This window comes from Procambarus clarkii, chromosome 44 (assembly GCF_040958095.1).
Source record: "Procambarus clarkii isolate CNS0578487 chromosome 44, FALCON_Pclarkii_2.0, whole genome shotgun sequence".
In the NCBI taxonomy this organism is placed as follows: domain Eukaryota; kingdom Metazoa; phylum Arthropoda; class Malacostraca; order Decapoda; family Cambaridae; genus Procambarus; species Procambarus clarkii.
Window position 1 is genome coordinate 15925627 of NC_091193.1, and position 19590 is coordinate 15945216.

The 19590-nt window shown below is 40.4% G+C and overlaps 1 long non-coding RNA gene across 1 annotated transcript in view; it reads right to left on the reverse strand.

Moving 5' to 3' along the window:
• Window positions 1-2888: 2888 nt before the first annotated feature.
• LOC138350253 (uncharacterized) overlaps window positions 2889-19590 on the reverse strand; it is a 232758-nt gene continuing 216056 nt past the window's right edge. The window contains exon 3 of the long non-coding RNA XR_011222020.1: window positions 2889-2958. This is a non-coding gene — a long non-coding RNA (uncharacterized lncRNA). The remainder of the gene's footprint in view (window positions 2959-19590) is intronic.

The following is a 19590-nucleotide window of genomic DNA, read 5'->3' on the forward strand; positions in this document are numbered from 1 at the left end:
GGTTTTTAAGGTGGAGGGGATGTGAGCGGGGGGCGAGGGTGGGGCCTGCGATATGGGGGGGGGGGATAGGGGGTGTGGACTGGAGATCGCTAATGGTGGAGTTGGGGTATTGGGATATTGGGAAAGTGGAGAGGGGGGGAGGAGGAGGTGCTGGTGTAATGAGGGTTGGTATGAATGCTGCCTTTTTTTTGGTAGGAAAAGGCACAGGCGAGGGGGTAAAGTTGTGTAAATGTTTGGAAGGAAAGCAAAGTTTGCTCTCTTTCGTGAAAGTTTAGTGACTGGTAATTATTCGTGAGATTTTTGCACGAGTATTTCAACAGTAGTGAATAAGCAGCGATGCATTCTTTGGTGCGTGTCTGTATACATACTCTCAGTATTTTATCTCATGCTTTCTTTAAACACTTACTCTTAAGTACATACTTTTTTAAGTATATAATTTACTCCTCTTTGTGGGGTTATGTTTCAGGTTACATAGTGGTCATAACAGTGTTTTTGTGATTGTATGTGTAGATGTATGCTTGTATGTATGGGTGTGTGCTTACATGGAGGAGTGTATGTGCTCTCTCAAATAAGTGAATATTTACTGAAAATGTTTTACATAAACTTTGCCTTTCCATCATATGTACTGAAGGTCTTGGATGCCCCCAAGAACTATACTTTGATGCGCATGGTCGGTGTGTAATCATTCTCGACATAATTTTCTAACATTTCGATCGTATTCAACACCCTGCGGGCTTGCTGGTGTAGTCAGTCATAGAGTGGGCTCAGTCGTACAGCTTCTCCTCAGTGTGCTGTTTTGCACTGATCATAGCTTGTGTATGTTCATTTTCACTATAATGTAGTAGTCTGAGGAGCTGGTAAGGGTGAGGACAGTGGGTGGGGGGGGGGGAGCTGAGAGGTCATCTGGATCTATGTTGCCCATAAATTATTCCAAGTGACTCTACTTTAGAAATTCCTAATTGAAAACATCTGCAAAGCCTTGACAGGTTAGTTCAACTCCTGAAGCACTCCAACTATTTAAATGGTTGGAAAACCCTTCCTTGGTTGTTTGGTTGGTTGGCTCTTTTCCCGAACACAATGTTTGTTATTTCTCAACAAAACTGGGTACTTTTACCATACGTAACTTTATTTTTGTCGAAAGTTGATTTTCCTGATCTATAAACATTGTTTGTTATTGTTGTTGCCTTTACAAATGCCTCAATAGCTTCTTAACATTTAAACCCCCTCAACTTATTAATAACAAAATGCACTTTAAACATTGCAAAGAAATATAGTGTATAATTCACAAATTACCATTCGAACAACAAGCCCTTTTATCAACTTTCTATCAAAAGGACAACTATACCAAATAAGTCATTTAACAATCACCAGAAACTTTTCCTGTAGTAAGAGAATCAAGACCCTTGAACGGTTTGACACGTAAATACTTCAGTTTCCCTGCCCTGTGAGTGGGCAAAATTGACCTCGCTGGGAACTTAATAGAAGAATTTTTATTTTGTTCTGAAAATACAATGTCAATTTCGCATATATTGCAGACGGTAGTTTGATTATCTGCTCGTCTGGCTGAGATTTGGAGTTATTGACACTCAGATTTTTCTCCTTTTCTGAGTTGGGAAGTTTATCTCCTCTTAGTCTGAATTGTTCCTGGCGTCTTCTCGCTTCAGTCTCCGACGACGTAACTTGTCACTTTACCATGGTTAGTTTCGGGGCAATTTTCGCGATAATTTCTAAAACGATGGATCCTAGTGCCAAGTCTTGCTCGCGCGCGCGTGCGTGCGTGCGTGCGTGTGTGTGTGTGTGTGTGTGTGTGTGTGTGTGTGTGTGTGTGTGTGTGTGTGTGTGTGTGTGTGTGTGTGTGTGTGTGTGTGTGTGCGTGCGTCAAACCTTAGACTGATGTGTACTACCTAAATACACAACTTGTGAAGACGCCAAACAGTGGGAGCAAAAATGATTTTATTTAAAATAATGTGTATATATATATATAAACCTATTGAGTAAAAAATCACAGAGGAGCAGTATTCAAAAAAATAAAATAAATACTGGACGAAATAGAGGTTAAGTATGATCTATGCATGCTGTTTCTTTTCTCTTTATATTCTCTTTATATTCTCTCTCTCTCTCTCTCTCTCTCTCTCTCTCTCTCTCTCTCTCTCTCTCTCTCTCTCTCTCTCTCTCTCTCTCTCATTTCTTCTTTTCTCTTTTCCCTCATCCCCTTCTTCTGTTCCTAGATCGACCCATCTCACGTTTCTCCAGGTCCAAGAAATATTAAGAGTATATACGGTGGTGCAGAATCAGTCTTTCTCACTTTCCTCTCTGCCTAAAGTGTCGTCTTTTGTCGTCCCTACAATTCTCATCCTCTTCCTACAACTCTCATCCTGTTCCTATCCTACGAAGGATTGATGCCCTTCTGTCTCTGTCTATTGGTTTAGGTCCGCCTGAAACAATGTTGGTTTTTTCTTGTTTTTCTTTCCTTAACTTGCATGTATGTTCCCAAAATCCACATGTCTGTTTCTACAATTCATATGTTTCCATAATTCCGAGTTAGCCATACAATCATTTATCATCATTTACCATGTACTCTTCTCAGTCCTCCATTCCTCCCAACAATTATCAACTCTCTTCTTCTCCTATCCTTACATATCACTCCTGTCATCTCGGGCCAGGATTCATCAAGCATTTACGGAACCAGTACATCTTTCCTCAATCATGGCTACTTTTGTTTATATTTATTAAACAGGTTACGAGCTTCAAAACGTCACAATCTAAGTTGATTATTGTTATAAATAACCTCGTAGTGCCTCGCTCATAAATTACTGAATACATGTAAATAAAGGAAAGGATGTACAGGTTCCGTATGTGGCTGGGGGTAAATGCAGGTGAGTACTGACCAGCTCCACGGAACCATAGTGACGACGGCTGAACACTCCCCGTCTGGAGATGAGGTCGCTCGAGGCTGATCTGTGGAAGAGGGGAAAAAAAATACACTTTAGTGGGTGTTCAGACGCTCTCATGCTAGCACTAGCTCGCTCAAAGTCCACTACGGGATCACCATAGCCCGTGCTACTTGGAACTTTTTGTTCCAGGTAGCGAATCTTTAACAACTAGCTAGTGCTAGTGGTTCTAGCACTAGCTAAAACCACTTAATTGGCTAGCATCAATAAAATCTTACGGACATGGAATATAATAGTTCTGTTAACAACTGTATGTCGACTCAAGTGTAGGAAACTAAGAGAGCGTTCAGGCTTATAGGAGGACTGGAGGCTTAGAGCGCACCCCCTCGTTAAGCCGACAGCAGGAGGGAAAACCAAGGACTTATTTGCCTATTTTGTTGCTAAAACCTGCGAGAGAACAGTAAGTTTCCGGGAGGGTTCTGCCGTTCTCCTTTAAAAATCTGGTATCAAGGAAAGGGGTAACTAACGAAGTGACATTTTATTTACCATCTCGAAAAAACAAAAACAGAAGGGAAATTGAAGGTTCGTTTGTTATATTGTAACTATGGTATATGAGAGATGACGAAACTAGGGCAGCTCCAATTACTTGCAAAATAACAATTTATTGTTTTGCAGCAACAAAATTACGGAAACCTATCCGCTTATTCAATATTTTGTAACTAAAGTTACAAGGGCAAACTCCATTATTTTGCCAATATCATTCACAGGTCAGCAATAGAACTTTCAGCGGTTAAAACCGAGCTTTGTTATTCTTTCCTGATATCACTTAAGAGTCTACTGTTTCACAATTAAAATATAGAGGAGTATCACGTTCCATTATTGATCTGTCTATATTCATTGCAGTCACTTATTCTTATCACAGACAAATAAATGCATCAAAGGGGTAATAAAGACAGTTTTGTGACCAAAACTAATAGGGGGCTATCAACCTTTGGAGGGTTATTAAGGCCACCACAGTACCTTACTGACCAAATATACTATATTTCCGAATATAATTCAGGATTAAATTATACTTTCAGTGTATCTACACCGAGAAGCGGAGTACACTTCTCGGTATAAATATCTTTTGTCGTTCGACACTTCCTATATGGCTGTAGATAAGATATGTTGCGGCGAAAGATCCTCTGAACTCACTAGGGAATATTGCTTACCAATTCCAGATATTGACCTTCACATGAAGTAAACAGAAACAACTACAAACGCTCCTTATTAAAAGCGGAAATAAATATGATGTTAAATTGTTAACATTAACGATCGTGTTTGACCCTGTTTGTCCACAACCTAGTGAATAACCCAATGGGTTATTCACTAGATTGAAGTGTTTGGCCCAATGGACCTAGTGAATACCCACACTTAGTCAAATTAATGTCAAGAGAGAAGGGGGTGGGGGGGTGGTCTCAGACGTCAACCACAACTCCTTCAAACACACACACAGAGGTGAGCACAAATAGGCCCAAACATTCACACACGCAGATATAGCTATATAGATATCTCAAGCTAGAGCCAACAGGCAAGGGAGGTGCACTCTGACGCTTTCCGATATTCACTGGAAACAGGAAGTTATAAGGTAAAGAAGATTTGGCCGCAGTAGAGCCGGAAAGATGGTGTTTATATTTGTTGGAGAAAGAGGGAACACAAGGGAGTTCTTTCTTTTCGACGAATTGAGAAAAATTTATGTTTAAATATATATATATATATATATATATATATATATATATATATATATATATATATATATATATATATATATATATATATATATATAGGGGGGTACCACCACTGGTGTAATTATAGGGACCCACAGCCTCAGAGAAGGGAACACAGAGCACTCAGGGAAAAACTTGACATTTAACTCTGAATACGAAAGAGTGTTCACTTCTCCTACCACCCCCTTTTTTTTTATTATTATGATGTACACTTTATTATGCAAGGTTATACAGTTACATATCTGATTTTATACAAAAAATGAACATTAAGAGGACACAAGAAAAAGTTCGCTTCCTAGAGGCTGTAGATTTCCTCGAACTCCTCCGACGCCGGGCAGGAACCGAGGATGCAGCGGGCATTTCCCCTCTGGATCGCGACACTGAGGCGCTGAAAGAGAAAACTTGCTGCTCTAGGGTCTCTTGTGGTGTCAATGAGCTTGGAACCAAGATCCTTAAGAAACCTTCTTGCACTCTCACTCATATATATATATATATATATGCAAACAAGCCTGAATGGTCCCCAGGACTATATACAACTGAAAACTCACACCCCAGAAGTGACTCGAACCCATACTCCCACAACTGGTATGTACAGGGACGCCTTAATCTTAATTTGTCGTGATGGTCAAGCGGATTAAGGCGTCCCTGTACATACCAGTTGTGGGAGTATGGGTTCGAGTCACTTCTGGGGTGTGAGTTTTCAGTTATATATATATATATATATATATATATATATATATATATATATATATATATATATATATATATATATATATATATATATATGGCAAGTTTTTCCCTGAATGCGCTGTGTTCCCTTCTCTGAGGCTGTGGGTCCCTATAATTGCACCAGTGGTGGTACCCCCCCCCTATATATATATATATATATATATATATATATATATATATATATATATATATATATATATATATATATATATATATATATATATATATATGACTGTGGAGGTCTTGGTCGCATCGGCAACTCTTGATGGGTGGGCGAGTCATGTGTAGAATGATTTCTCCCAAGATAAACAAGCGGTTGTCTGCTAGAGTAACGAGCATTTGGACCATGTTTATGAGGCTGGGGTGGTTAAAAGTGAGGAGTGTGTTACTGAGGAAGGTTGTAGCTAGGACGAGCATAACCTAAGAGCGTGATAGTACTAGTGAAACCTCGCCCAGATGACCATCTAGAGTCGCCAGTGGGGCGAGAGTCCATAATTTGGGGCGAGTCGTTGAGATTGAGGTAGCGATAGAGATGATAAGATGGTGTGTGTGTGTGTGTGTGTGTGAGAGAGAGAGAGAGAGAGAGAGAGAGAGAGAGAGAGAGAGAGAGAGAGAGAGAGAGAGAGAGAGAGAGAGAGAGAGAGAGAGAGAGAGAGAGAGAGAGAGAGAGAGAGAGAGAGTGAGAGAGAGAGAGAGTGAGAGTGAGAGAGAGAGAGAGAGAGAGAGAGAGAGAGAGAGAGAGAGAGAGAGAGAGAGAGAGAGAGAGAGAGAGAGAGAGAGAGAGAGAGAGAGAAAGGTGCAAGAGGCAGTATATAATTATATGGGAGATTTGCGACCATTATGAGGAAGACACGTGCGGTTCTGGCTGCCAAGCTTGGCATTAGTGCCTTCGTTTGGTACAGTAAGATAACACGGAGGGAGGGAGGGGAGGAGAGGACGAGGGAGATTGAGAAGGGAAAAGTAAGAGATGGAGGAGTGAGAGGGGGAGGATAGAGAGGGGCGGGTGAGGGAATTATCAGGGGAAAGCGCCAAGTCATTACGACTATATAGTACTTGGAAAGGGTCAGGATAAGGATTTGGGATGGGACGGGGGGAAGGAATGGTGCCCAACCACTTGGACCGCCGGGGATTGAACGCCGACCTGCATGAAGCGAGACCGTCGCTCTACCGTCCAGTCCAAGTGGTTGGACAATAGGGGTGGGTGAGAGAAAGCAGTGGAAGGGCTGAACGTGAGAAGGGAAGTGAGAGGTTAGGTTGGTCTGGGTTGGTCTGAGTTGAGATAGTTTGGTCTGAGTAGAGATAAGTTGGTCTGGGTTAAGACTGCAGAGAGGATGGTATGGTTTAGGATAGGCTGCTCTGGGGCCAGATTCACGAGAGCACTTACGCAAGCACTTACGAACCTGTACATCTCTCAATCTTTGGCGGCTTTGTTTCCAATTATTAAACAGTTAATGAGCTGTGGGTCGCTGTGGGTCCTTGCAATTGCACCAGAGGTGGTACCCCTATATATATATATATATATATATATATATATATATATATATATATATATATATATATATATATATATTTATATATATATATTTATATATATATATATATATATATATATATATAAATATATATGTATATATATATATATGTATATATATATGTATATATATATGTATATATATATATATATATATATATATATATATATATATATATATATATATATATATATTTATATTTATATATATATATATATATATATATATATATATATATATATATATATATATATATATGATGAAACGCTGGATCTATTTTACTACTTGGCTATTCATGGGCTCCACTCCACACGCTAACAATTAATGCTGATATATACAGATACAATGGCCATCCACGTATAAATGATAAAAACACATACGCACAAAAGCGAATGCAAATTACAACTTTCCAGCATTCATCATTACATGCACACTGAAATTACTCTCCAGCCCTCCCAAAAAACAGACACACAGACATACACGCTGCTGCTGCTGCACCAATTATAAACAAACCATAACAGTTCCTCTCATCAGCAATACACGTCAATCCGTCAAAACACCAATCACAGCTAAAACACACGGCAGATAGGGCAAAAAAACACAAATGGTAATCCTTTCCACACATATAAAATACATTGGTCTTGCACTCAGGAAAACAACAACACACACACACTCAAACACTGGTGGTACGCGAACAAGGGGACACAGGTGGAAACTGAGTACCCAAATGAGCCACAGGGACGTTAGAAAGAGTTTTTTAAGTGTCAAGAGTAGTTAACAAATGGAATTCATTAGGCAGTGATGTGGTGGCGGCAGAATCTATACACAGCTTCAAATGTAGATATGATAGAGCTCAGTAGCCTCAGGAATCTGTACACCAGTTGATTGACAGTTGAGAGACGGGACCAAAGAGCCAGAACTCAACCCCCGCAAGCACAACTAGGTGAATACGCAACACACACACACTAACAATCCATCTGTTTTCACTTCGACACTAAGTACCTTTAGCTGACAGTGTATTAAGGGACCCAACACATTTGTTATTTACAAGTATAAGCTACTTTGGGGATAGCACACGCTAGTGGGCTTAGAGCTGTGCTTTTGTGGTCTGGTGGTGCGGAGTGGGAGGGAGAGTAGCCAAGAGAACAAGGAAAACATAGGACAAAAGAAGAGGGAAAGAGACAGAACAGAGTGAACAGGAGGTACAGTTAACAGAAGAGGGAAGGAGATAGAACGGAGATAACAAAGAGATAGGCGATGAGATAGGCCAGTTGGAGAGACGAAGAGAGTGAGATGAACAGATTCACCAGGGACGGAGAGTGAACAGCAGGACAAGGAAAGAAAAAGGAACAGACAAGACAAGAAGAGAGACAGTGAGGCGTGAGAAAGAAAGAACGGAGAAGAGAGAGAGAGAGAGAGAGAGAGAGAGAGAGAGAGAGAGAGAGAGAGAGAGAGAGAGAGAGAGAGAGAGAGAGAGAGAGAGAGAGAGAGAGAGAGAAAGAGACAGAGAGAGACAGAGAGAGAGAGAGAGAGAGAGAGAGAGAGAGAGAGAGAGAGAGAGAGAGAGAGAGAGAGAGAGAGAGAGAGAGAGAGAGACAGAGAGAGAGAGAGAGAGAGAGAGAGAGACAGAGAGAGAGAGAGAGAGAGAGAGAGAGAGAGAGAGAGAGAGAGAGAGAGAGAGAGAGAGAGAGAGAGAGAGAGAGAGAGAGAGAGAGAGAGAAAGAGAGAGAGAGAGAGAGAAAGAGAGAGAGAGAGAGAGAGAGAGAGAGAGAGAGAGAGAGAGAGAGAGAGAGAGAGAGAGAGAGAGAGAGAGAGAGAGAGAGAGAGAGAGAGAAAGAGAGAGAAAGAGAGAGAAAGAGACAGAGAGAAAGAGACAGAGAGAGAGAGAGAGAGAGAGAGAGAGAGAGAGAGAGAGAGAGAGAGAGAGAGAGAGAGAGAGAGAGAGAGAGAGAGAGAGAGAGAGAGAGAGAGAGAGAGAGAGAGAGAAAGAGACAGAGAGAGACAGAGAGAAAACAAGTGTAAAACAAAAGCTCTTTTTTTTACAAAATCCAATTATTGTTATATAATATGATTTAGCGCATAGTTAAGCCCAGGTCAGGTTAGCTGTTATGTTTCCTTTGGTAATTATTTGCATACACACATTCGTGCTGCACTCAGAGGCAAACAATACACACGCAGACCACCACGGACGTAAATAGGTCAGCAGTTGAGTAACATGGACAATAAAATTATTCTAGATCGTCGGTTACTTAGTTAGGCATTGGTAAGAGTTGGTTAGGTTAACCAAAGATAAAGTTTGGTTAGGACGAGCAAATATCGGACTTGGTTAAGCTGGATGTGGGTAAGTTATCTTACCTTGTGTTGGTTATGGGGATATCATGTCCTTGCGGCCCGGTTTTTTGACAAGGCCTCCAAGGTTAGACAAGGTGTTTATGGGTATTCATTTACATAATTAAGATGTAAATAAAAAAAAATGCACGCGAGTGTGTGAAGTTATTCACCCAGGGGCCTCGTATCCTGGTGGATAGCGCGCAGGACTCGTAATTCTGTGGCGCGGGTTCGATTCCCGCACGAGGCAGAAACAAATGGGCAAAGTTTCTTTCACCCTGAATGCCCCTGTTACCTAGCAGTAAATAGGTACCTGGGAGTTAGTCAGCTGTCACGGGCTGCTTCCTGGGGGTGGAGGCCTGGTCGAGGACCGGGCCGCGGGGACACTACAAAGCCCCGAAATCACCTCAAGATATACTCAAGATATACCCATTCGCCATGCACTTAATCGCCAATCCTCTGCGCATTCACTCGCTCACTCATTCCTTCGCTAACTCATCACTCATTCATTCCCCACTCATTAGCGTAGTAAACTTGAAGTTCCGCCTGTTATCGTCCGTCTTTTCGCGAGATTTAAAACAAATGTTGTGTAGAAAACAACATACACAACATTTATTTTAAAATAAATATTATGTAGTGTAAATGTTATGTATGATCTGCTATGTAAATGAAGTGAAGCTCCACTTTTCAAGCGATGAAATATATGGCATGCAAATGGACACACTCACATTCCAATAGCCTCCCTTCCAGCATAAATGCATTTGCATAATTGCATCTACAAAATATAAGTTATGATATCTAAATATTTTACAAGGATCATAACATCCAAACCAGGCAACAAACTATTCTAATTACAAGCATTAAATAAGTAACGTTATTAATTGCATAACAGTGACTCGTAAACGCACTAATGTATCTGTATTAGCATATAAATTTTCCTTTAAACTAATTAAAAATTTGTGTTATCAGTCAATGGCTATACCAGCTTTAAATATACATAATTCCATGGCATTACGTCAATCAAATATATTGTTGTTTTATAACTGGTCAATTTAGTGTCTATACAACGCTTATCACAACAGTCTGGTCATCTATTACAATCATATTGTAGGGTTATTATCGAAATAATTATAATGTTCCATGTAATGACTCTATGAGGGCTCTGACGCTCCACGTAATGACTCTATATACAGGCTCTTTATGTTTTAGAAAATGACTCTATACGAAGGGTGTTATGTTCCTGGTAATATATATATATATATATATATATATATATATGTGTGTGTGTGTGTGTGTGTGTGTGTGTGTGTGTGTGTGTGTGCGCGTGTGTGTGTGTGTGTGTGTGTGTGTGTGTGTGTGTGTGTGTGTGTGTGTGTGTGTGTGTGTGTGCGCGCGCGCGCGCGCGCGAACAAGCCTGAATGGTCCCCAGGCATAAATGCAACTGAAAATTCACACCCCAGAAGTGACTCGAACCCATACTGCCAGGAGCACTCTGCAGCTGGTGTACAGGACACCTTAACGACTTGACCATCACGACCGGACAAAAGATGAAGGTAGCCGAGGCTAATTCCCCATCATCCCGCCGGCACTCTGATGGTAATCTTGGGCATAGTATTTTATCAAATGACCTCATTCTTTGGGGCACACTTGAGAGTTCGAGTCACTTCTGGGGTGTGAGTTTTCAGTTGCATTTATGCCTGGGACAAGCCTGGGACAGGCTTGTTTGTATTTGTATTCCTCACGTGTATTTTTAAACATAGCAGAAGCGCAAACCATTCTCAACTCCACTGACTCATCATTGATGGTATTCAGCTGGTTTTAAATTTTAAAGATGACTGGCAATCTGGCGTTGGGCATATGATGACCCAAATACTTGGGCTGGACGGTAGAGCGACGGTCTCGCTTCATGCAGGTCGGCGTTCAATCCCCGCGATCGTCCAAGTGGTTGGGCACCATTCCTTCCCTCCCCCACGTATCAGTCTCATCCCAAATCCTTATCCTGATCCCTTTCCAGTGTTATATAGTCGTAATGACTTGGTGCTTTCCCCCCCTGATAATTCCATTCCCTTCATAGTTTCAGTGTTACATGTTTGGTTAAAACTAATGTGTGTGAATTACGTGTAGAATCCTGTACATGTTTCACAGGGAAAACTGTAGCTAGCAATAATATCAGGAATAAAGAAAAAGATTCAATTTCACAAACTTAACGGCACTACAACTGAAAGACTGAGGGAAAGACTGAGAGAATAAGAGAGTGAGGGAAAGACTGAGGGGAAACATTGAGGCAACAGTCAAGAGTTGCTAACAATGGATCGCTATGTAATTTAATTAGTATGAAGGACCATTCATTTTCTAAAGTTTAACACAGAACTAAATATTAGTGCATTATTCTCTCACACACACACGTGAAGGTAGTCCAGTAGTCCTTAGTAACGGTACTATAGCAGTTCGGGTATTGGGAAGGGGTGGAAAAGTAGATGGAAGAGAAGTGAGAATGAAAGTTCTTGAAGGCATGGAAAATGGGTGGTGGAAGCGGAACAAGCAAGAGGAAAGGAAGAGGGAGGGGGGGGGGGGGGGGGGGTTAGGCGAGGAGGTTCGAATTGCATTACAGTCCCAGCAGATGGTATGAACACTGGCGTAAATATCAACTTAGGAGTAATTAAGTACAAATTTGAAATACTTTCTCCAGCTGGTTGGTCCAGGCGCCGGTGAAAGAATTGGGTGTCCGAGGATGAGTTTCTGTTTTTTCTTCAGGCGTCTGTTTCTGTCTGTCTGTCTGTCAGCGTACTCACCTAGTTGTTCATACGGTATTCTCAATACATACACACACACACACACACGCACACATACACGTTAGTTAGGATGGAAAGTGAAGGTAGTAATTGGAAGATGGAAATAGAAAGGGGGTAGGGGAAAGTGTTGAGAGTGGGGAAAATTGGGATTGAGGGGATAGTGGAGGGTGGTGAGATTGGAAGAGAGGTAGGAAACACAGAGGGGGGAGAGGGGAAAGGGGGGGGTGAAGACCCAGGCACACTCGGGTTTCCCCTTTAAGGTATATATCTAGAATTTTATGGATTTTTTTATTTAGATATTGTTAAAAGAGTGAACATGGTTAAAGGGACGAAGGGAAAGTGGTGTAGGGTAGAGGTAGTGAAGGGTAGGTTAGGTGGTGAAGGGTAGAGAAAGTGGGAATGGTAGGGAGGGTGGTGAGGGGTAGGGAAGGTGGTGAAGGGTAGAGAAAGTGGGAATGGTAGGGAGGGTGGTGAGGGGTAGGGAGGGTGGTGAATGGTAGGGAAAGTAGTGAATGGTAGGGAAGGTGGTGAAGGGTAGGGAGGGTGGTGAAGGGTAGGGAAGGTGGGGAAGGATAGGAAAGGTGGTGAAGGGTAGAGAAGGTGGTGAAGGGTAGGGAAGGTGGTGAAGGGTAGGGAGGGTGGTGAATGGTTGGGAAGGTGGTGAAGGGTAGGGAGGGTGGTGAATGGTTGGGAAGGTGGTGAATGGTAGGGAAGGTGGGGAAAGGTAGGGAATGCTGTGAATGGTAGGGAAGGTGGTGAATGGTAGGAAAGTTGTGGAAGGGTAGTAGGGAAGGTGGGGAAGGTGATGAAGGGTAGGGAAGTCTCATCACTTGAGAATGAACCATGTAGGTTCGAAACTGTGCAATTTTATAATGAGTGTAATACATCCTATAATTATTCACTTCTTTTTCTTCACCTCTAAAAACGAACATGACTTTTGAAGAACTCCTCATACAACTAAACCCTGAAGCAAGAGCATTAGTTAGAGGGATACAAGCCCTAGACCAGAAAATAGTTAATAAAGAATATGCTGTCATATTCAATGAAACATGTATAACAGAAAACCGGCTGCCAGTGTACACCAAGATATATATATATATATATATATATATATATATATATATATATATATATATATATATATATATATATGCAATTGACGATCACAAAACACTGATCATTTTATGCGGAAAAATATATATATATATATATATATATATATATATATATATATATATATATATATATATATATATATATATATATATATATATATATATATATATAGTACTGGAACGTATGGAATTCATTTGAACCACGAACGGCCGAGTTAAATGAAAATGAAGAGCAAATACTCACGATAATTAAATGTTTAGCAAATGTTGGAATTCAGCGGGTCTGCCACAGCACCGCGTAATGTGTTTACTAGGACCTCCACTACTCTAACTTCCAATTATATATATTGTAGATTTTTATCATATATTTTTAACGTAGACCTCCAATTTATTACTGAATTATCGGATTTTGACGGATTTGCTTATTGTTTGCGTATTCTTTTAGGGATTTAAGGATTAGAAGGATGATCATAAGGAAGACGAACATAATTGATATAATAACGTTTATTATGATAATAAAGACGGAAAGTATGATGAAGAGTATGATGACGAAAAGTATGATGATTGCGTTCTCCCCTCTATTCGAATGCTCACCTCACTCTAGTCTCTCCCCACCAGTGTTCCCAACCCTTCACCCCTCACAATTGTCACCTCAACGGTTACTTCCCCTTGTCTCTCTTCTCCCTCCCTTCCCCTCTCCCTCTCCTCACATCTCCCCTTACACCTCCCGCCGCGCCCTAAGCTTCCCGCCGCGCCCTAAGCCTCAGACCTTTTATTAATAATCAGGTCTTGCCGAGCGGACAATGCAACGTTAAGCCCGAGCGGGTGGCGTCTGGTATCCCCTCTCCTCTCTCAACCACCAAGCTGGATATATATATATATATATATATATATATATATATATATATATATATATATATATATATATATATATATATATATATATATATATATATATATATATATATATAACTTTAGAACACTTTCCCACCAGGAGACTCGAACCCTAGCCAGCACAGAAGCCTTCCAGCAACTGGCATAACAGGTACGCCTTAACTCGCTCCACCACCTGCTCAGACCCTTAAAAGAGATGGTAATTTCGGAGTATTTAAATACACCAAAGATCACCACCTCCCAAGAGCACTAGAGCAAGTGAGGGGTCATTTATACGTTTATTTCATCAAGTCCCTGTTAATATGGGAAGACACAGTGTCTATGCTTAAGGCACAACTCTCCTAAACACGAGAGTGAAGTATACAACTCTAGTGCTCTTGGGAGGTGGTGATCTTTGGTGTATTTAAATACTCCGAAATTACCATCTCTTTTAAGGGTCTGAGCAGGTGGTGGAGCGGGTTAAGGCGTACCTGTTATGCCAGTTGCTGGAAGGCTTCTGTGCTGGCTAGGGTTCGAGTCTCCTGGTGGGAAAGTGTTCTAAAGTTGTATACTTCACTCTCGAGTTTAGGAGAGTTGTGCCTTAAGCATAGACACTGTGTTTTCCCATATTAACAGGGACTTGATGAAATAAACGTATAAATGACCCCTCACTTGCTCTAGTGCTCTTGGGAGGTGGTAATCTTTGGTGTATTTAAATACTCCGAAATTACCATCTCTTTTAAGGGTCTGAGCAGGTGGTGGAGCGGGTTAAGGCGTACCTGTTATGCCAGTTGCTGGAAGGCTTCTGTGCTGGCTAGGGTTCGAGTCTCCTGGTGGGAAAGTGTTCTAAAGTTGTATACTTCACTCTCGTGTTTAGGAGAGTTGTGCCTTAAGCATAGACACTGTGTCTTCCCATATTAACAGGGACTTGATGAAATAAACGTATAAATGACCCCTCACTTGCTCTAGTGCTCTTGGGAGGTGGTGATCTTTGGTGTATTTAAATACTCCGAAATTACCATCTCTTTTAAGGGTCTGAGCAGGTGGTGGAGCGGGTTAAGGCGTACCTGTTATGCCAGTTGCTGGAAGGCTTCTGTGCTGGCTAGGGTTCGAGTCTCCTGGTGGGAAAGTGTTCTAAAGTTGTATACTTCACTCTCGTGTTTAGGAGAGTTGTGCCTTATATATATATATATATATATATATATATATATATATATATATATATATATATATATATATATATATATATATATATATATATATATATATATATATGTCGTACCTAGTAGCCAGAACTCACTTCTCAGCCTACTATGCAAGGCCCGATTTGCCTAATACGCCAAGTTTTCCTGAATTAATATATTTTCTCTAATTTTTTTCTGATGACATGATAAAGCTACCCATTTCATTATGTATGAGGTCAATTTTTTTTATTGGAGTAAAAATTAACGTAGATATATGACCGAACCTAACCAACCCTACCTAACCTAACCTAACCTATCTCTATAGGTTAGGTTACGTTAGGTAGCCGAAGAAGTTAGGTTAGGTTAGGTTAGGTAGGTTAGGTAGTCGAAAAAACATTAATTCATGAAAACTTGGCTTATTAGGCAAATTGGGCTTTGCATAGTAGGCTGAGAAGTGCGTTCTGGCTACTAGGTACGACATATATATATATATATATATATATATATATATATATATATATATATATATATATATATATATATTCCCGGTACACCTAGAAGTGTACCTCGCTTCTCTACACAAGGATGTGTTCACAGAGAGGTGTCCCTCAGCTTTTCGGCGTATAAACACTGAGAGTTGACTTTAGTCCTGAAGAGCTGGTCAACTTGCCTATTGCGGTGGATTTAATACTCCTCCCATGATTGTTAGGAGTTAAGCTTATCACCAAACACCAGTATTGGTATATTTTATGACGTCCCTCCTACCCTGCTCCCCCCAACATCCCTCCCGAGTGCAGGCGATGAGTCACAATAACGTGGCTAAAGTATGTTGACCAGACCACACACACTAGAAAGTGAAGGGACGACGACGTTTCGGTCCGTCCTGGACCATTCTCAAGTCGATTGCCCTTCTCGTCATCGTTCAGCGTTTGTCACTGTCCGTCTCTTACTCATTTGCCTCAAACTCCCTTCACTTTATTTATAAGTATTGGTTAGGAAAAAAAGATTGAAGATATATGAGGCAAATTAGCTAGTAATTTATCAGACGTGGGACAGCTGGATTGTTTAAAGTTAAGTTCAGACATGTATATATGACTACGCCTACTCTTGTACACACCTGTGTAAAAGAAAGAAAGAAAGAAAGAAAGAAAGAAAGAAAGAAAGAAAGAAAGAGAGAGAGAGAGAGAAAGAGAGAGGGAGAGAGAGAGAGAGAGAGAGAGAGAGAGAGAGAGAGAGAGAGAGAGAGAGAGAGAGAGAGAGAGAGAGAGAGAGAGAGAGAGAGAGAGAGAGAGAGAGAGAAAGAGAGAGACAGAGAAAGATTAAAATCCAGTTATAAACACGGTGTCAATAAAAAATATCAAATAATCCACATAGATTTCATAAACGCTAATAAACTTAACAAGAATAAACAACTTTACTAAAAGTGGCCGTAAATAACAACTTTATCCCCAAGTTACCAAATCCAGCCGAGATCCCTATTAAGAGACAATTTTACGTCCACCAGAGCAGGTTATGTGAACGACTCCAATATTTGCCCTCTGATTAAGCACCATCACAACTGGACCAATAACGGCGTTATTAGTAACATCCAATCAAAAGTTTGGCATTGCATGACCTCTGTAATTGCACTTGAGGGAGTTAGGAAGAGGACGGGGGAGTTGAGTGGGATGGAGGGGGGGGGGATGGAGGTAAATGGAATGGAGAGGGAAGCAGGGTGGAAAGTGGAGTAGAGAGCAGAATGTGGTGGTGAAGGGAGTGGGATGGAATGAAGAGGGAGGTGAAAAGAAGAGTTCTTGTAAGGGGAGTTGGATGGGAAGAATAGTGAAGAAGAAGAGACGGGAATGTGATGGAGAAGGGAGTGTGGAGGAGAGACAGAAGGATTAGGGTGTGGAGAGATGAGGAGGAGGGAGAGTGAGAAGGTCAAAAGACAATCGGACTTGATTTTGTGAATAAGTTGCTGTTTCTCTCTCTCATCCGCCCCTTTGTTTATGTACTTTATAACATTATTACTTGTACTTATATTTCTTTAATAATGTAATATAAATATTTAAGAACCTCAATATTCGGATTATTACTCAGTGCTGCAGAACTTCAGTAAAACTCACCCGATATTAAATAACAGGCGAGCATTATATATATATATATATATATATATATATATATATGCCAATATCGTCACATTTATACAAATTGCAGTGATATCTGGCGTATGATACAGCCAGCTCACGTCATCGTGGCTCTCTGCAGCTGCAAATCATTTTAGTAGTAATTTAACAGGTATTTTGTGATCTTTTTTTAGACTATTATTAAAAATATATGTCAGTGGGTTTCAACTGGATAAATAAGAATGATATTTTATGCTTTTCTGTTAATTCCTGAGATATCTTGGCTTTTTTCCCCTGAATGAATAATGGCGCATTTGATAAAAATTTAATCCACATGCTAAACTGCTAGTGAAAGGTTTTAAAGTAAAATTTTCGAGGTAATGATTTTTTTTTTGGGGTGGTTAAATGTAAATATAATATACATCTAATATTAAATGTGAATATTTAAACACTCTTCACGGCGTAACCAGTAGATAAAATATGCAATAACCTATGCACATTTTTTTGCTGAAGATTATTGAATACATTATCTTATAATGTTGCAGTTTTATAAAATCAATTCCTTTGTCCACGGACTGCATCATGCGCCTAATACGTAATTTCTAATATTTCTAATAATGTATTACAAAATATATTGTCTTAAATACATATCCAAAATTATTGTTTATTGTGGTTCTGTACCATGGTATTACAGCTCCTCAGAGCGAGACATAACACAGCAACTTTTGGGACAGTTAACATTTAGTTTTATGCCCGAAGACATAATTGAAACATGAAGACTTTTCCATAGTAGCACCTGACGTCAATTAACTAATATCCAAATTTTGGTAAATTGGAAAAAAAGCTGGAAAGATTCTATCAACCAAAAAGTATCATTCTAAATTAAATGGTCCCCAAGGAATAGCGGCCGAGAGAAAACTGAATTATTTAGAGTGTGTGTTAGATGAGCTTGAGGTTATACTACCGAGGTAGCCAGGGGGTTGATACAGTTGTGATGGTGGATAGACTCCGAGCATCAGCTGATGGCTCATTAGAAGAGTCTAGTGTGAGGTTGGTCAAGTGTTTACCCAACCATCATTTACGAACCTCAAACCTCAACCAAGAAGGTGATGCCGGAGGCGTGACAACATAAGGTCGTAAGAGATTCGTAACAATGTAGTACACTAGCAGCCGTATACAAAATAAGGTCATGCTGTCCAATCTATGTATAATGTATATGAATATATTTATTATACCTCTCTGAAATGGGGTTCAACATACCTGCAGAAGACGTCAGGTTTAAGGTCTAAGTAAACAAGGACTTTCTCCTCAATAGTCATATGATAATAAGCAACATGACAGCGAGAAATAAAACCATATCGACACCCTCTTCTTGTGTTTACACGAGCCCAACTGGCCTGAGGACAGGTCATGATTACATAGCACCTTACATAACACGTTACAATTAACGAATGCGTCTTTTGCGGATGACATCAGCCTGGACGAACATGGCTTGAGGATGGGGCTGACCTTTTAAGAATAAGGAAGATTGAATATTAAACTTTTTCTATATGATATGTGGATGAATTGCTCATGGGTTAGTACCTCGGGGAGACTTTGGTATAAGGACGCTTAATATGTGTGTGTGTGTGTGTGTGTGTGTGTGTGTGTGTGTGTGTGTGTGTGTGTGTGTGTGTGTGTGTGTGTGTGTGTGTGTGTGTGTGTGTGTGTGGAGTGTGTTGTTACAAGAGTTTGTGTAATCGAGTTTAAGCGTTATTTTGATGCAATCTCGCTTCGCACTTTTTAACTTTAAACATTACTTTTTTTCTACTCTGTAAATCCCCCCTTAGAATCTCGCATGTCTTTATCATGTCCCTCTCTCTGTCTTCCCCTTCAGAGGGGGGTGAGGTCTAGTTTCATAAATACAGACACGAGCTTTGTTTTATATCTTAAAGACTTCTCTAGGTTCGTGCTTTTCATGTGGGAGTTTCTTTACAGGGAATGCATATATATATACACGAGACCTCAGCACGCTTTACATGCGTGTATGCTGAATCCGAATGAGTGTGTGTGTGTGTGTGTGTGTGTGTGTGTGTGTGTGTGTGTGTGTGTGTGTGTGTGTGTGTGTGTGTGTGTGTGTGTGTGTGTGTGTGTGTGTGTGTGTCCGAGATAATAATTTCCGTCTGACTATTATTCAGACGAAGCTCATTCAGCTTATTTTCCGAAATATTTTTTGCAAAAAATGTAATGACGGAGGATTGGAATTCACTGCAAAATTATACAATTGATGAGAAAA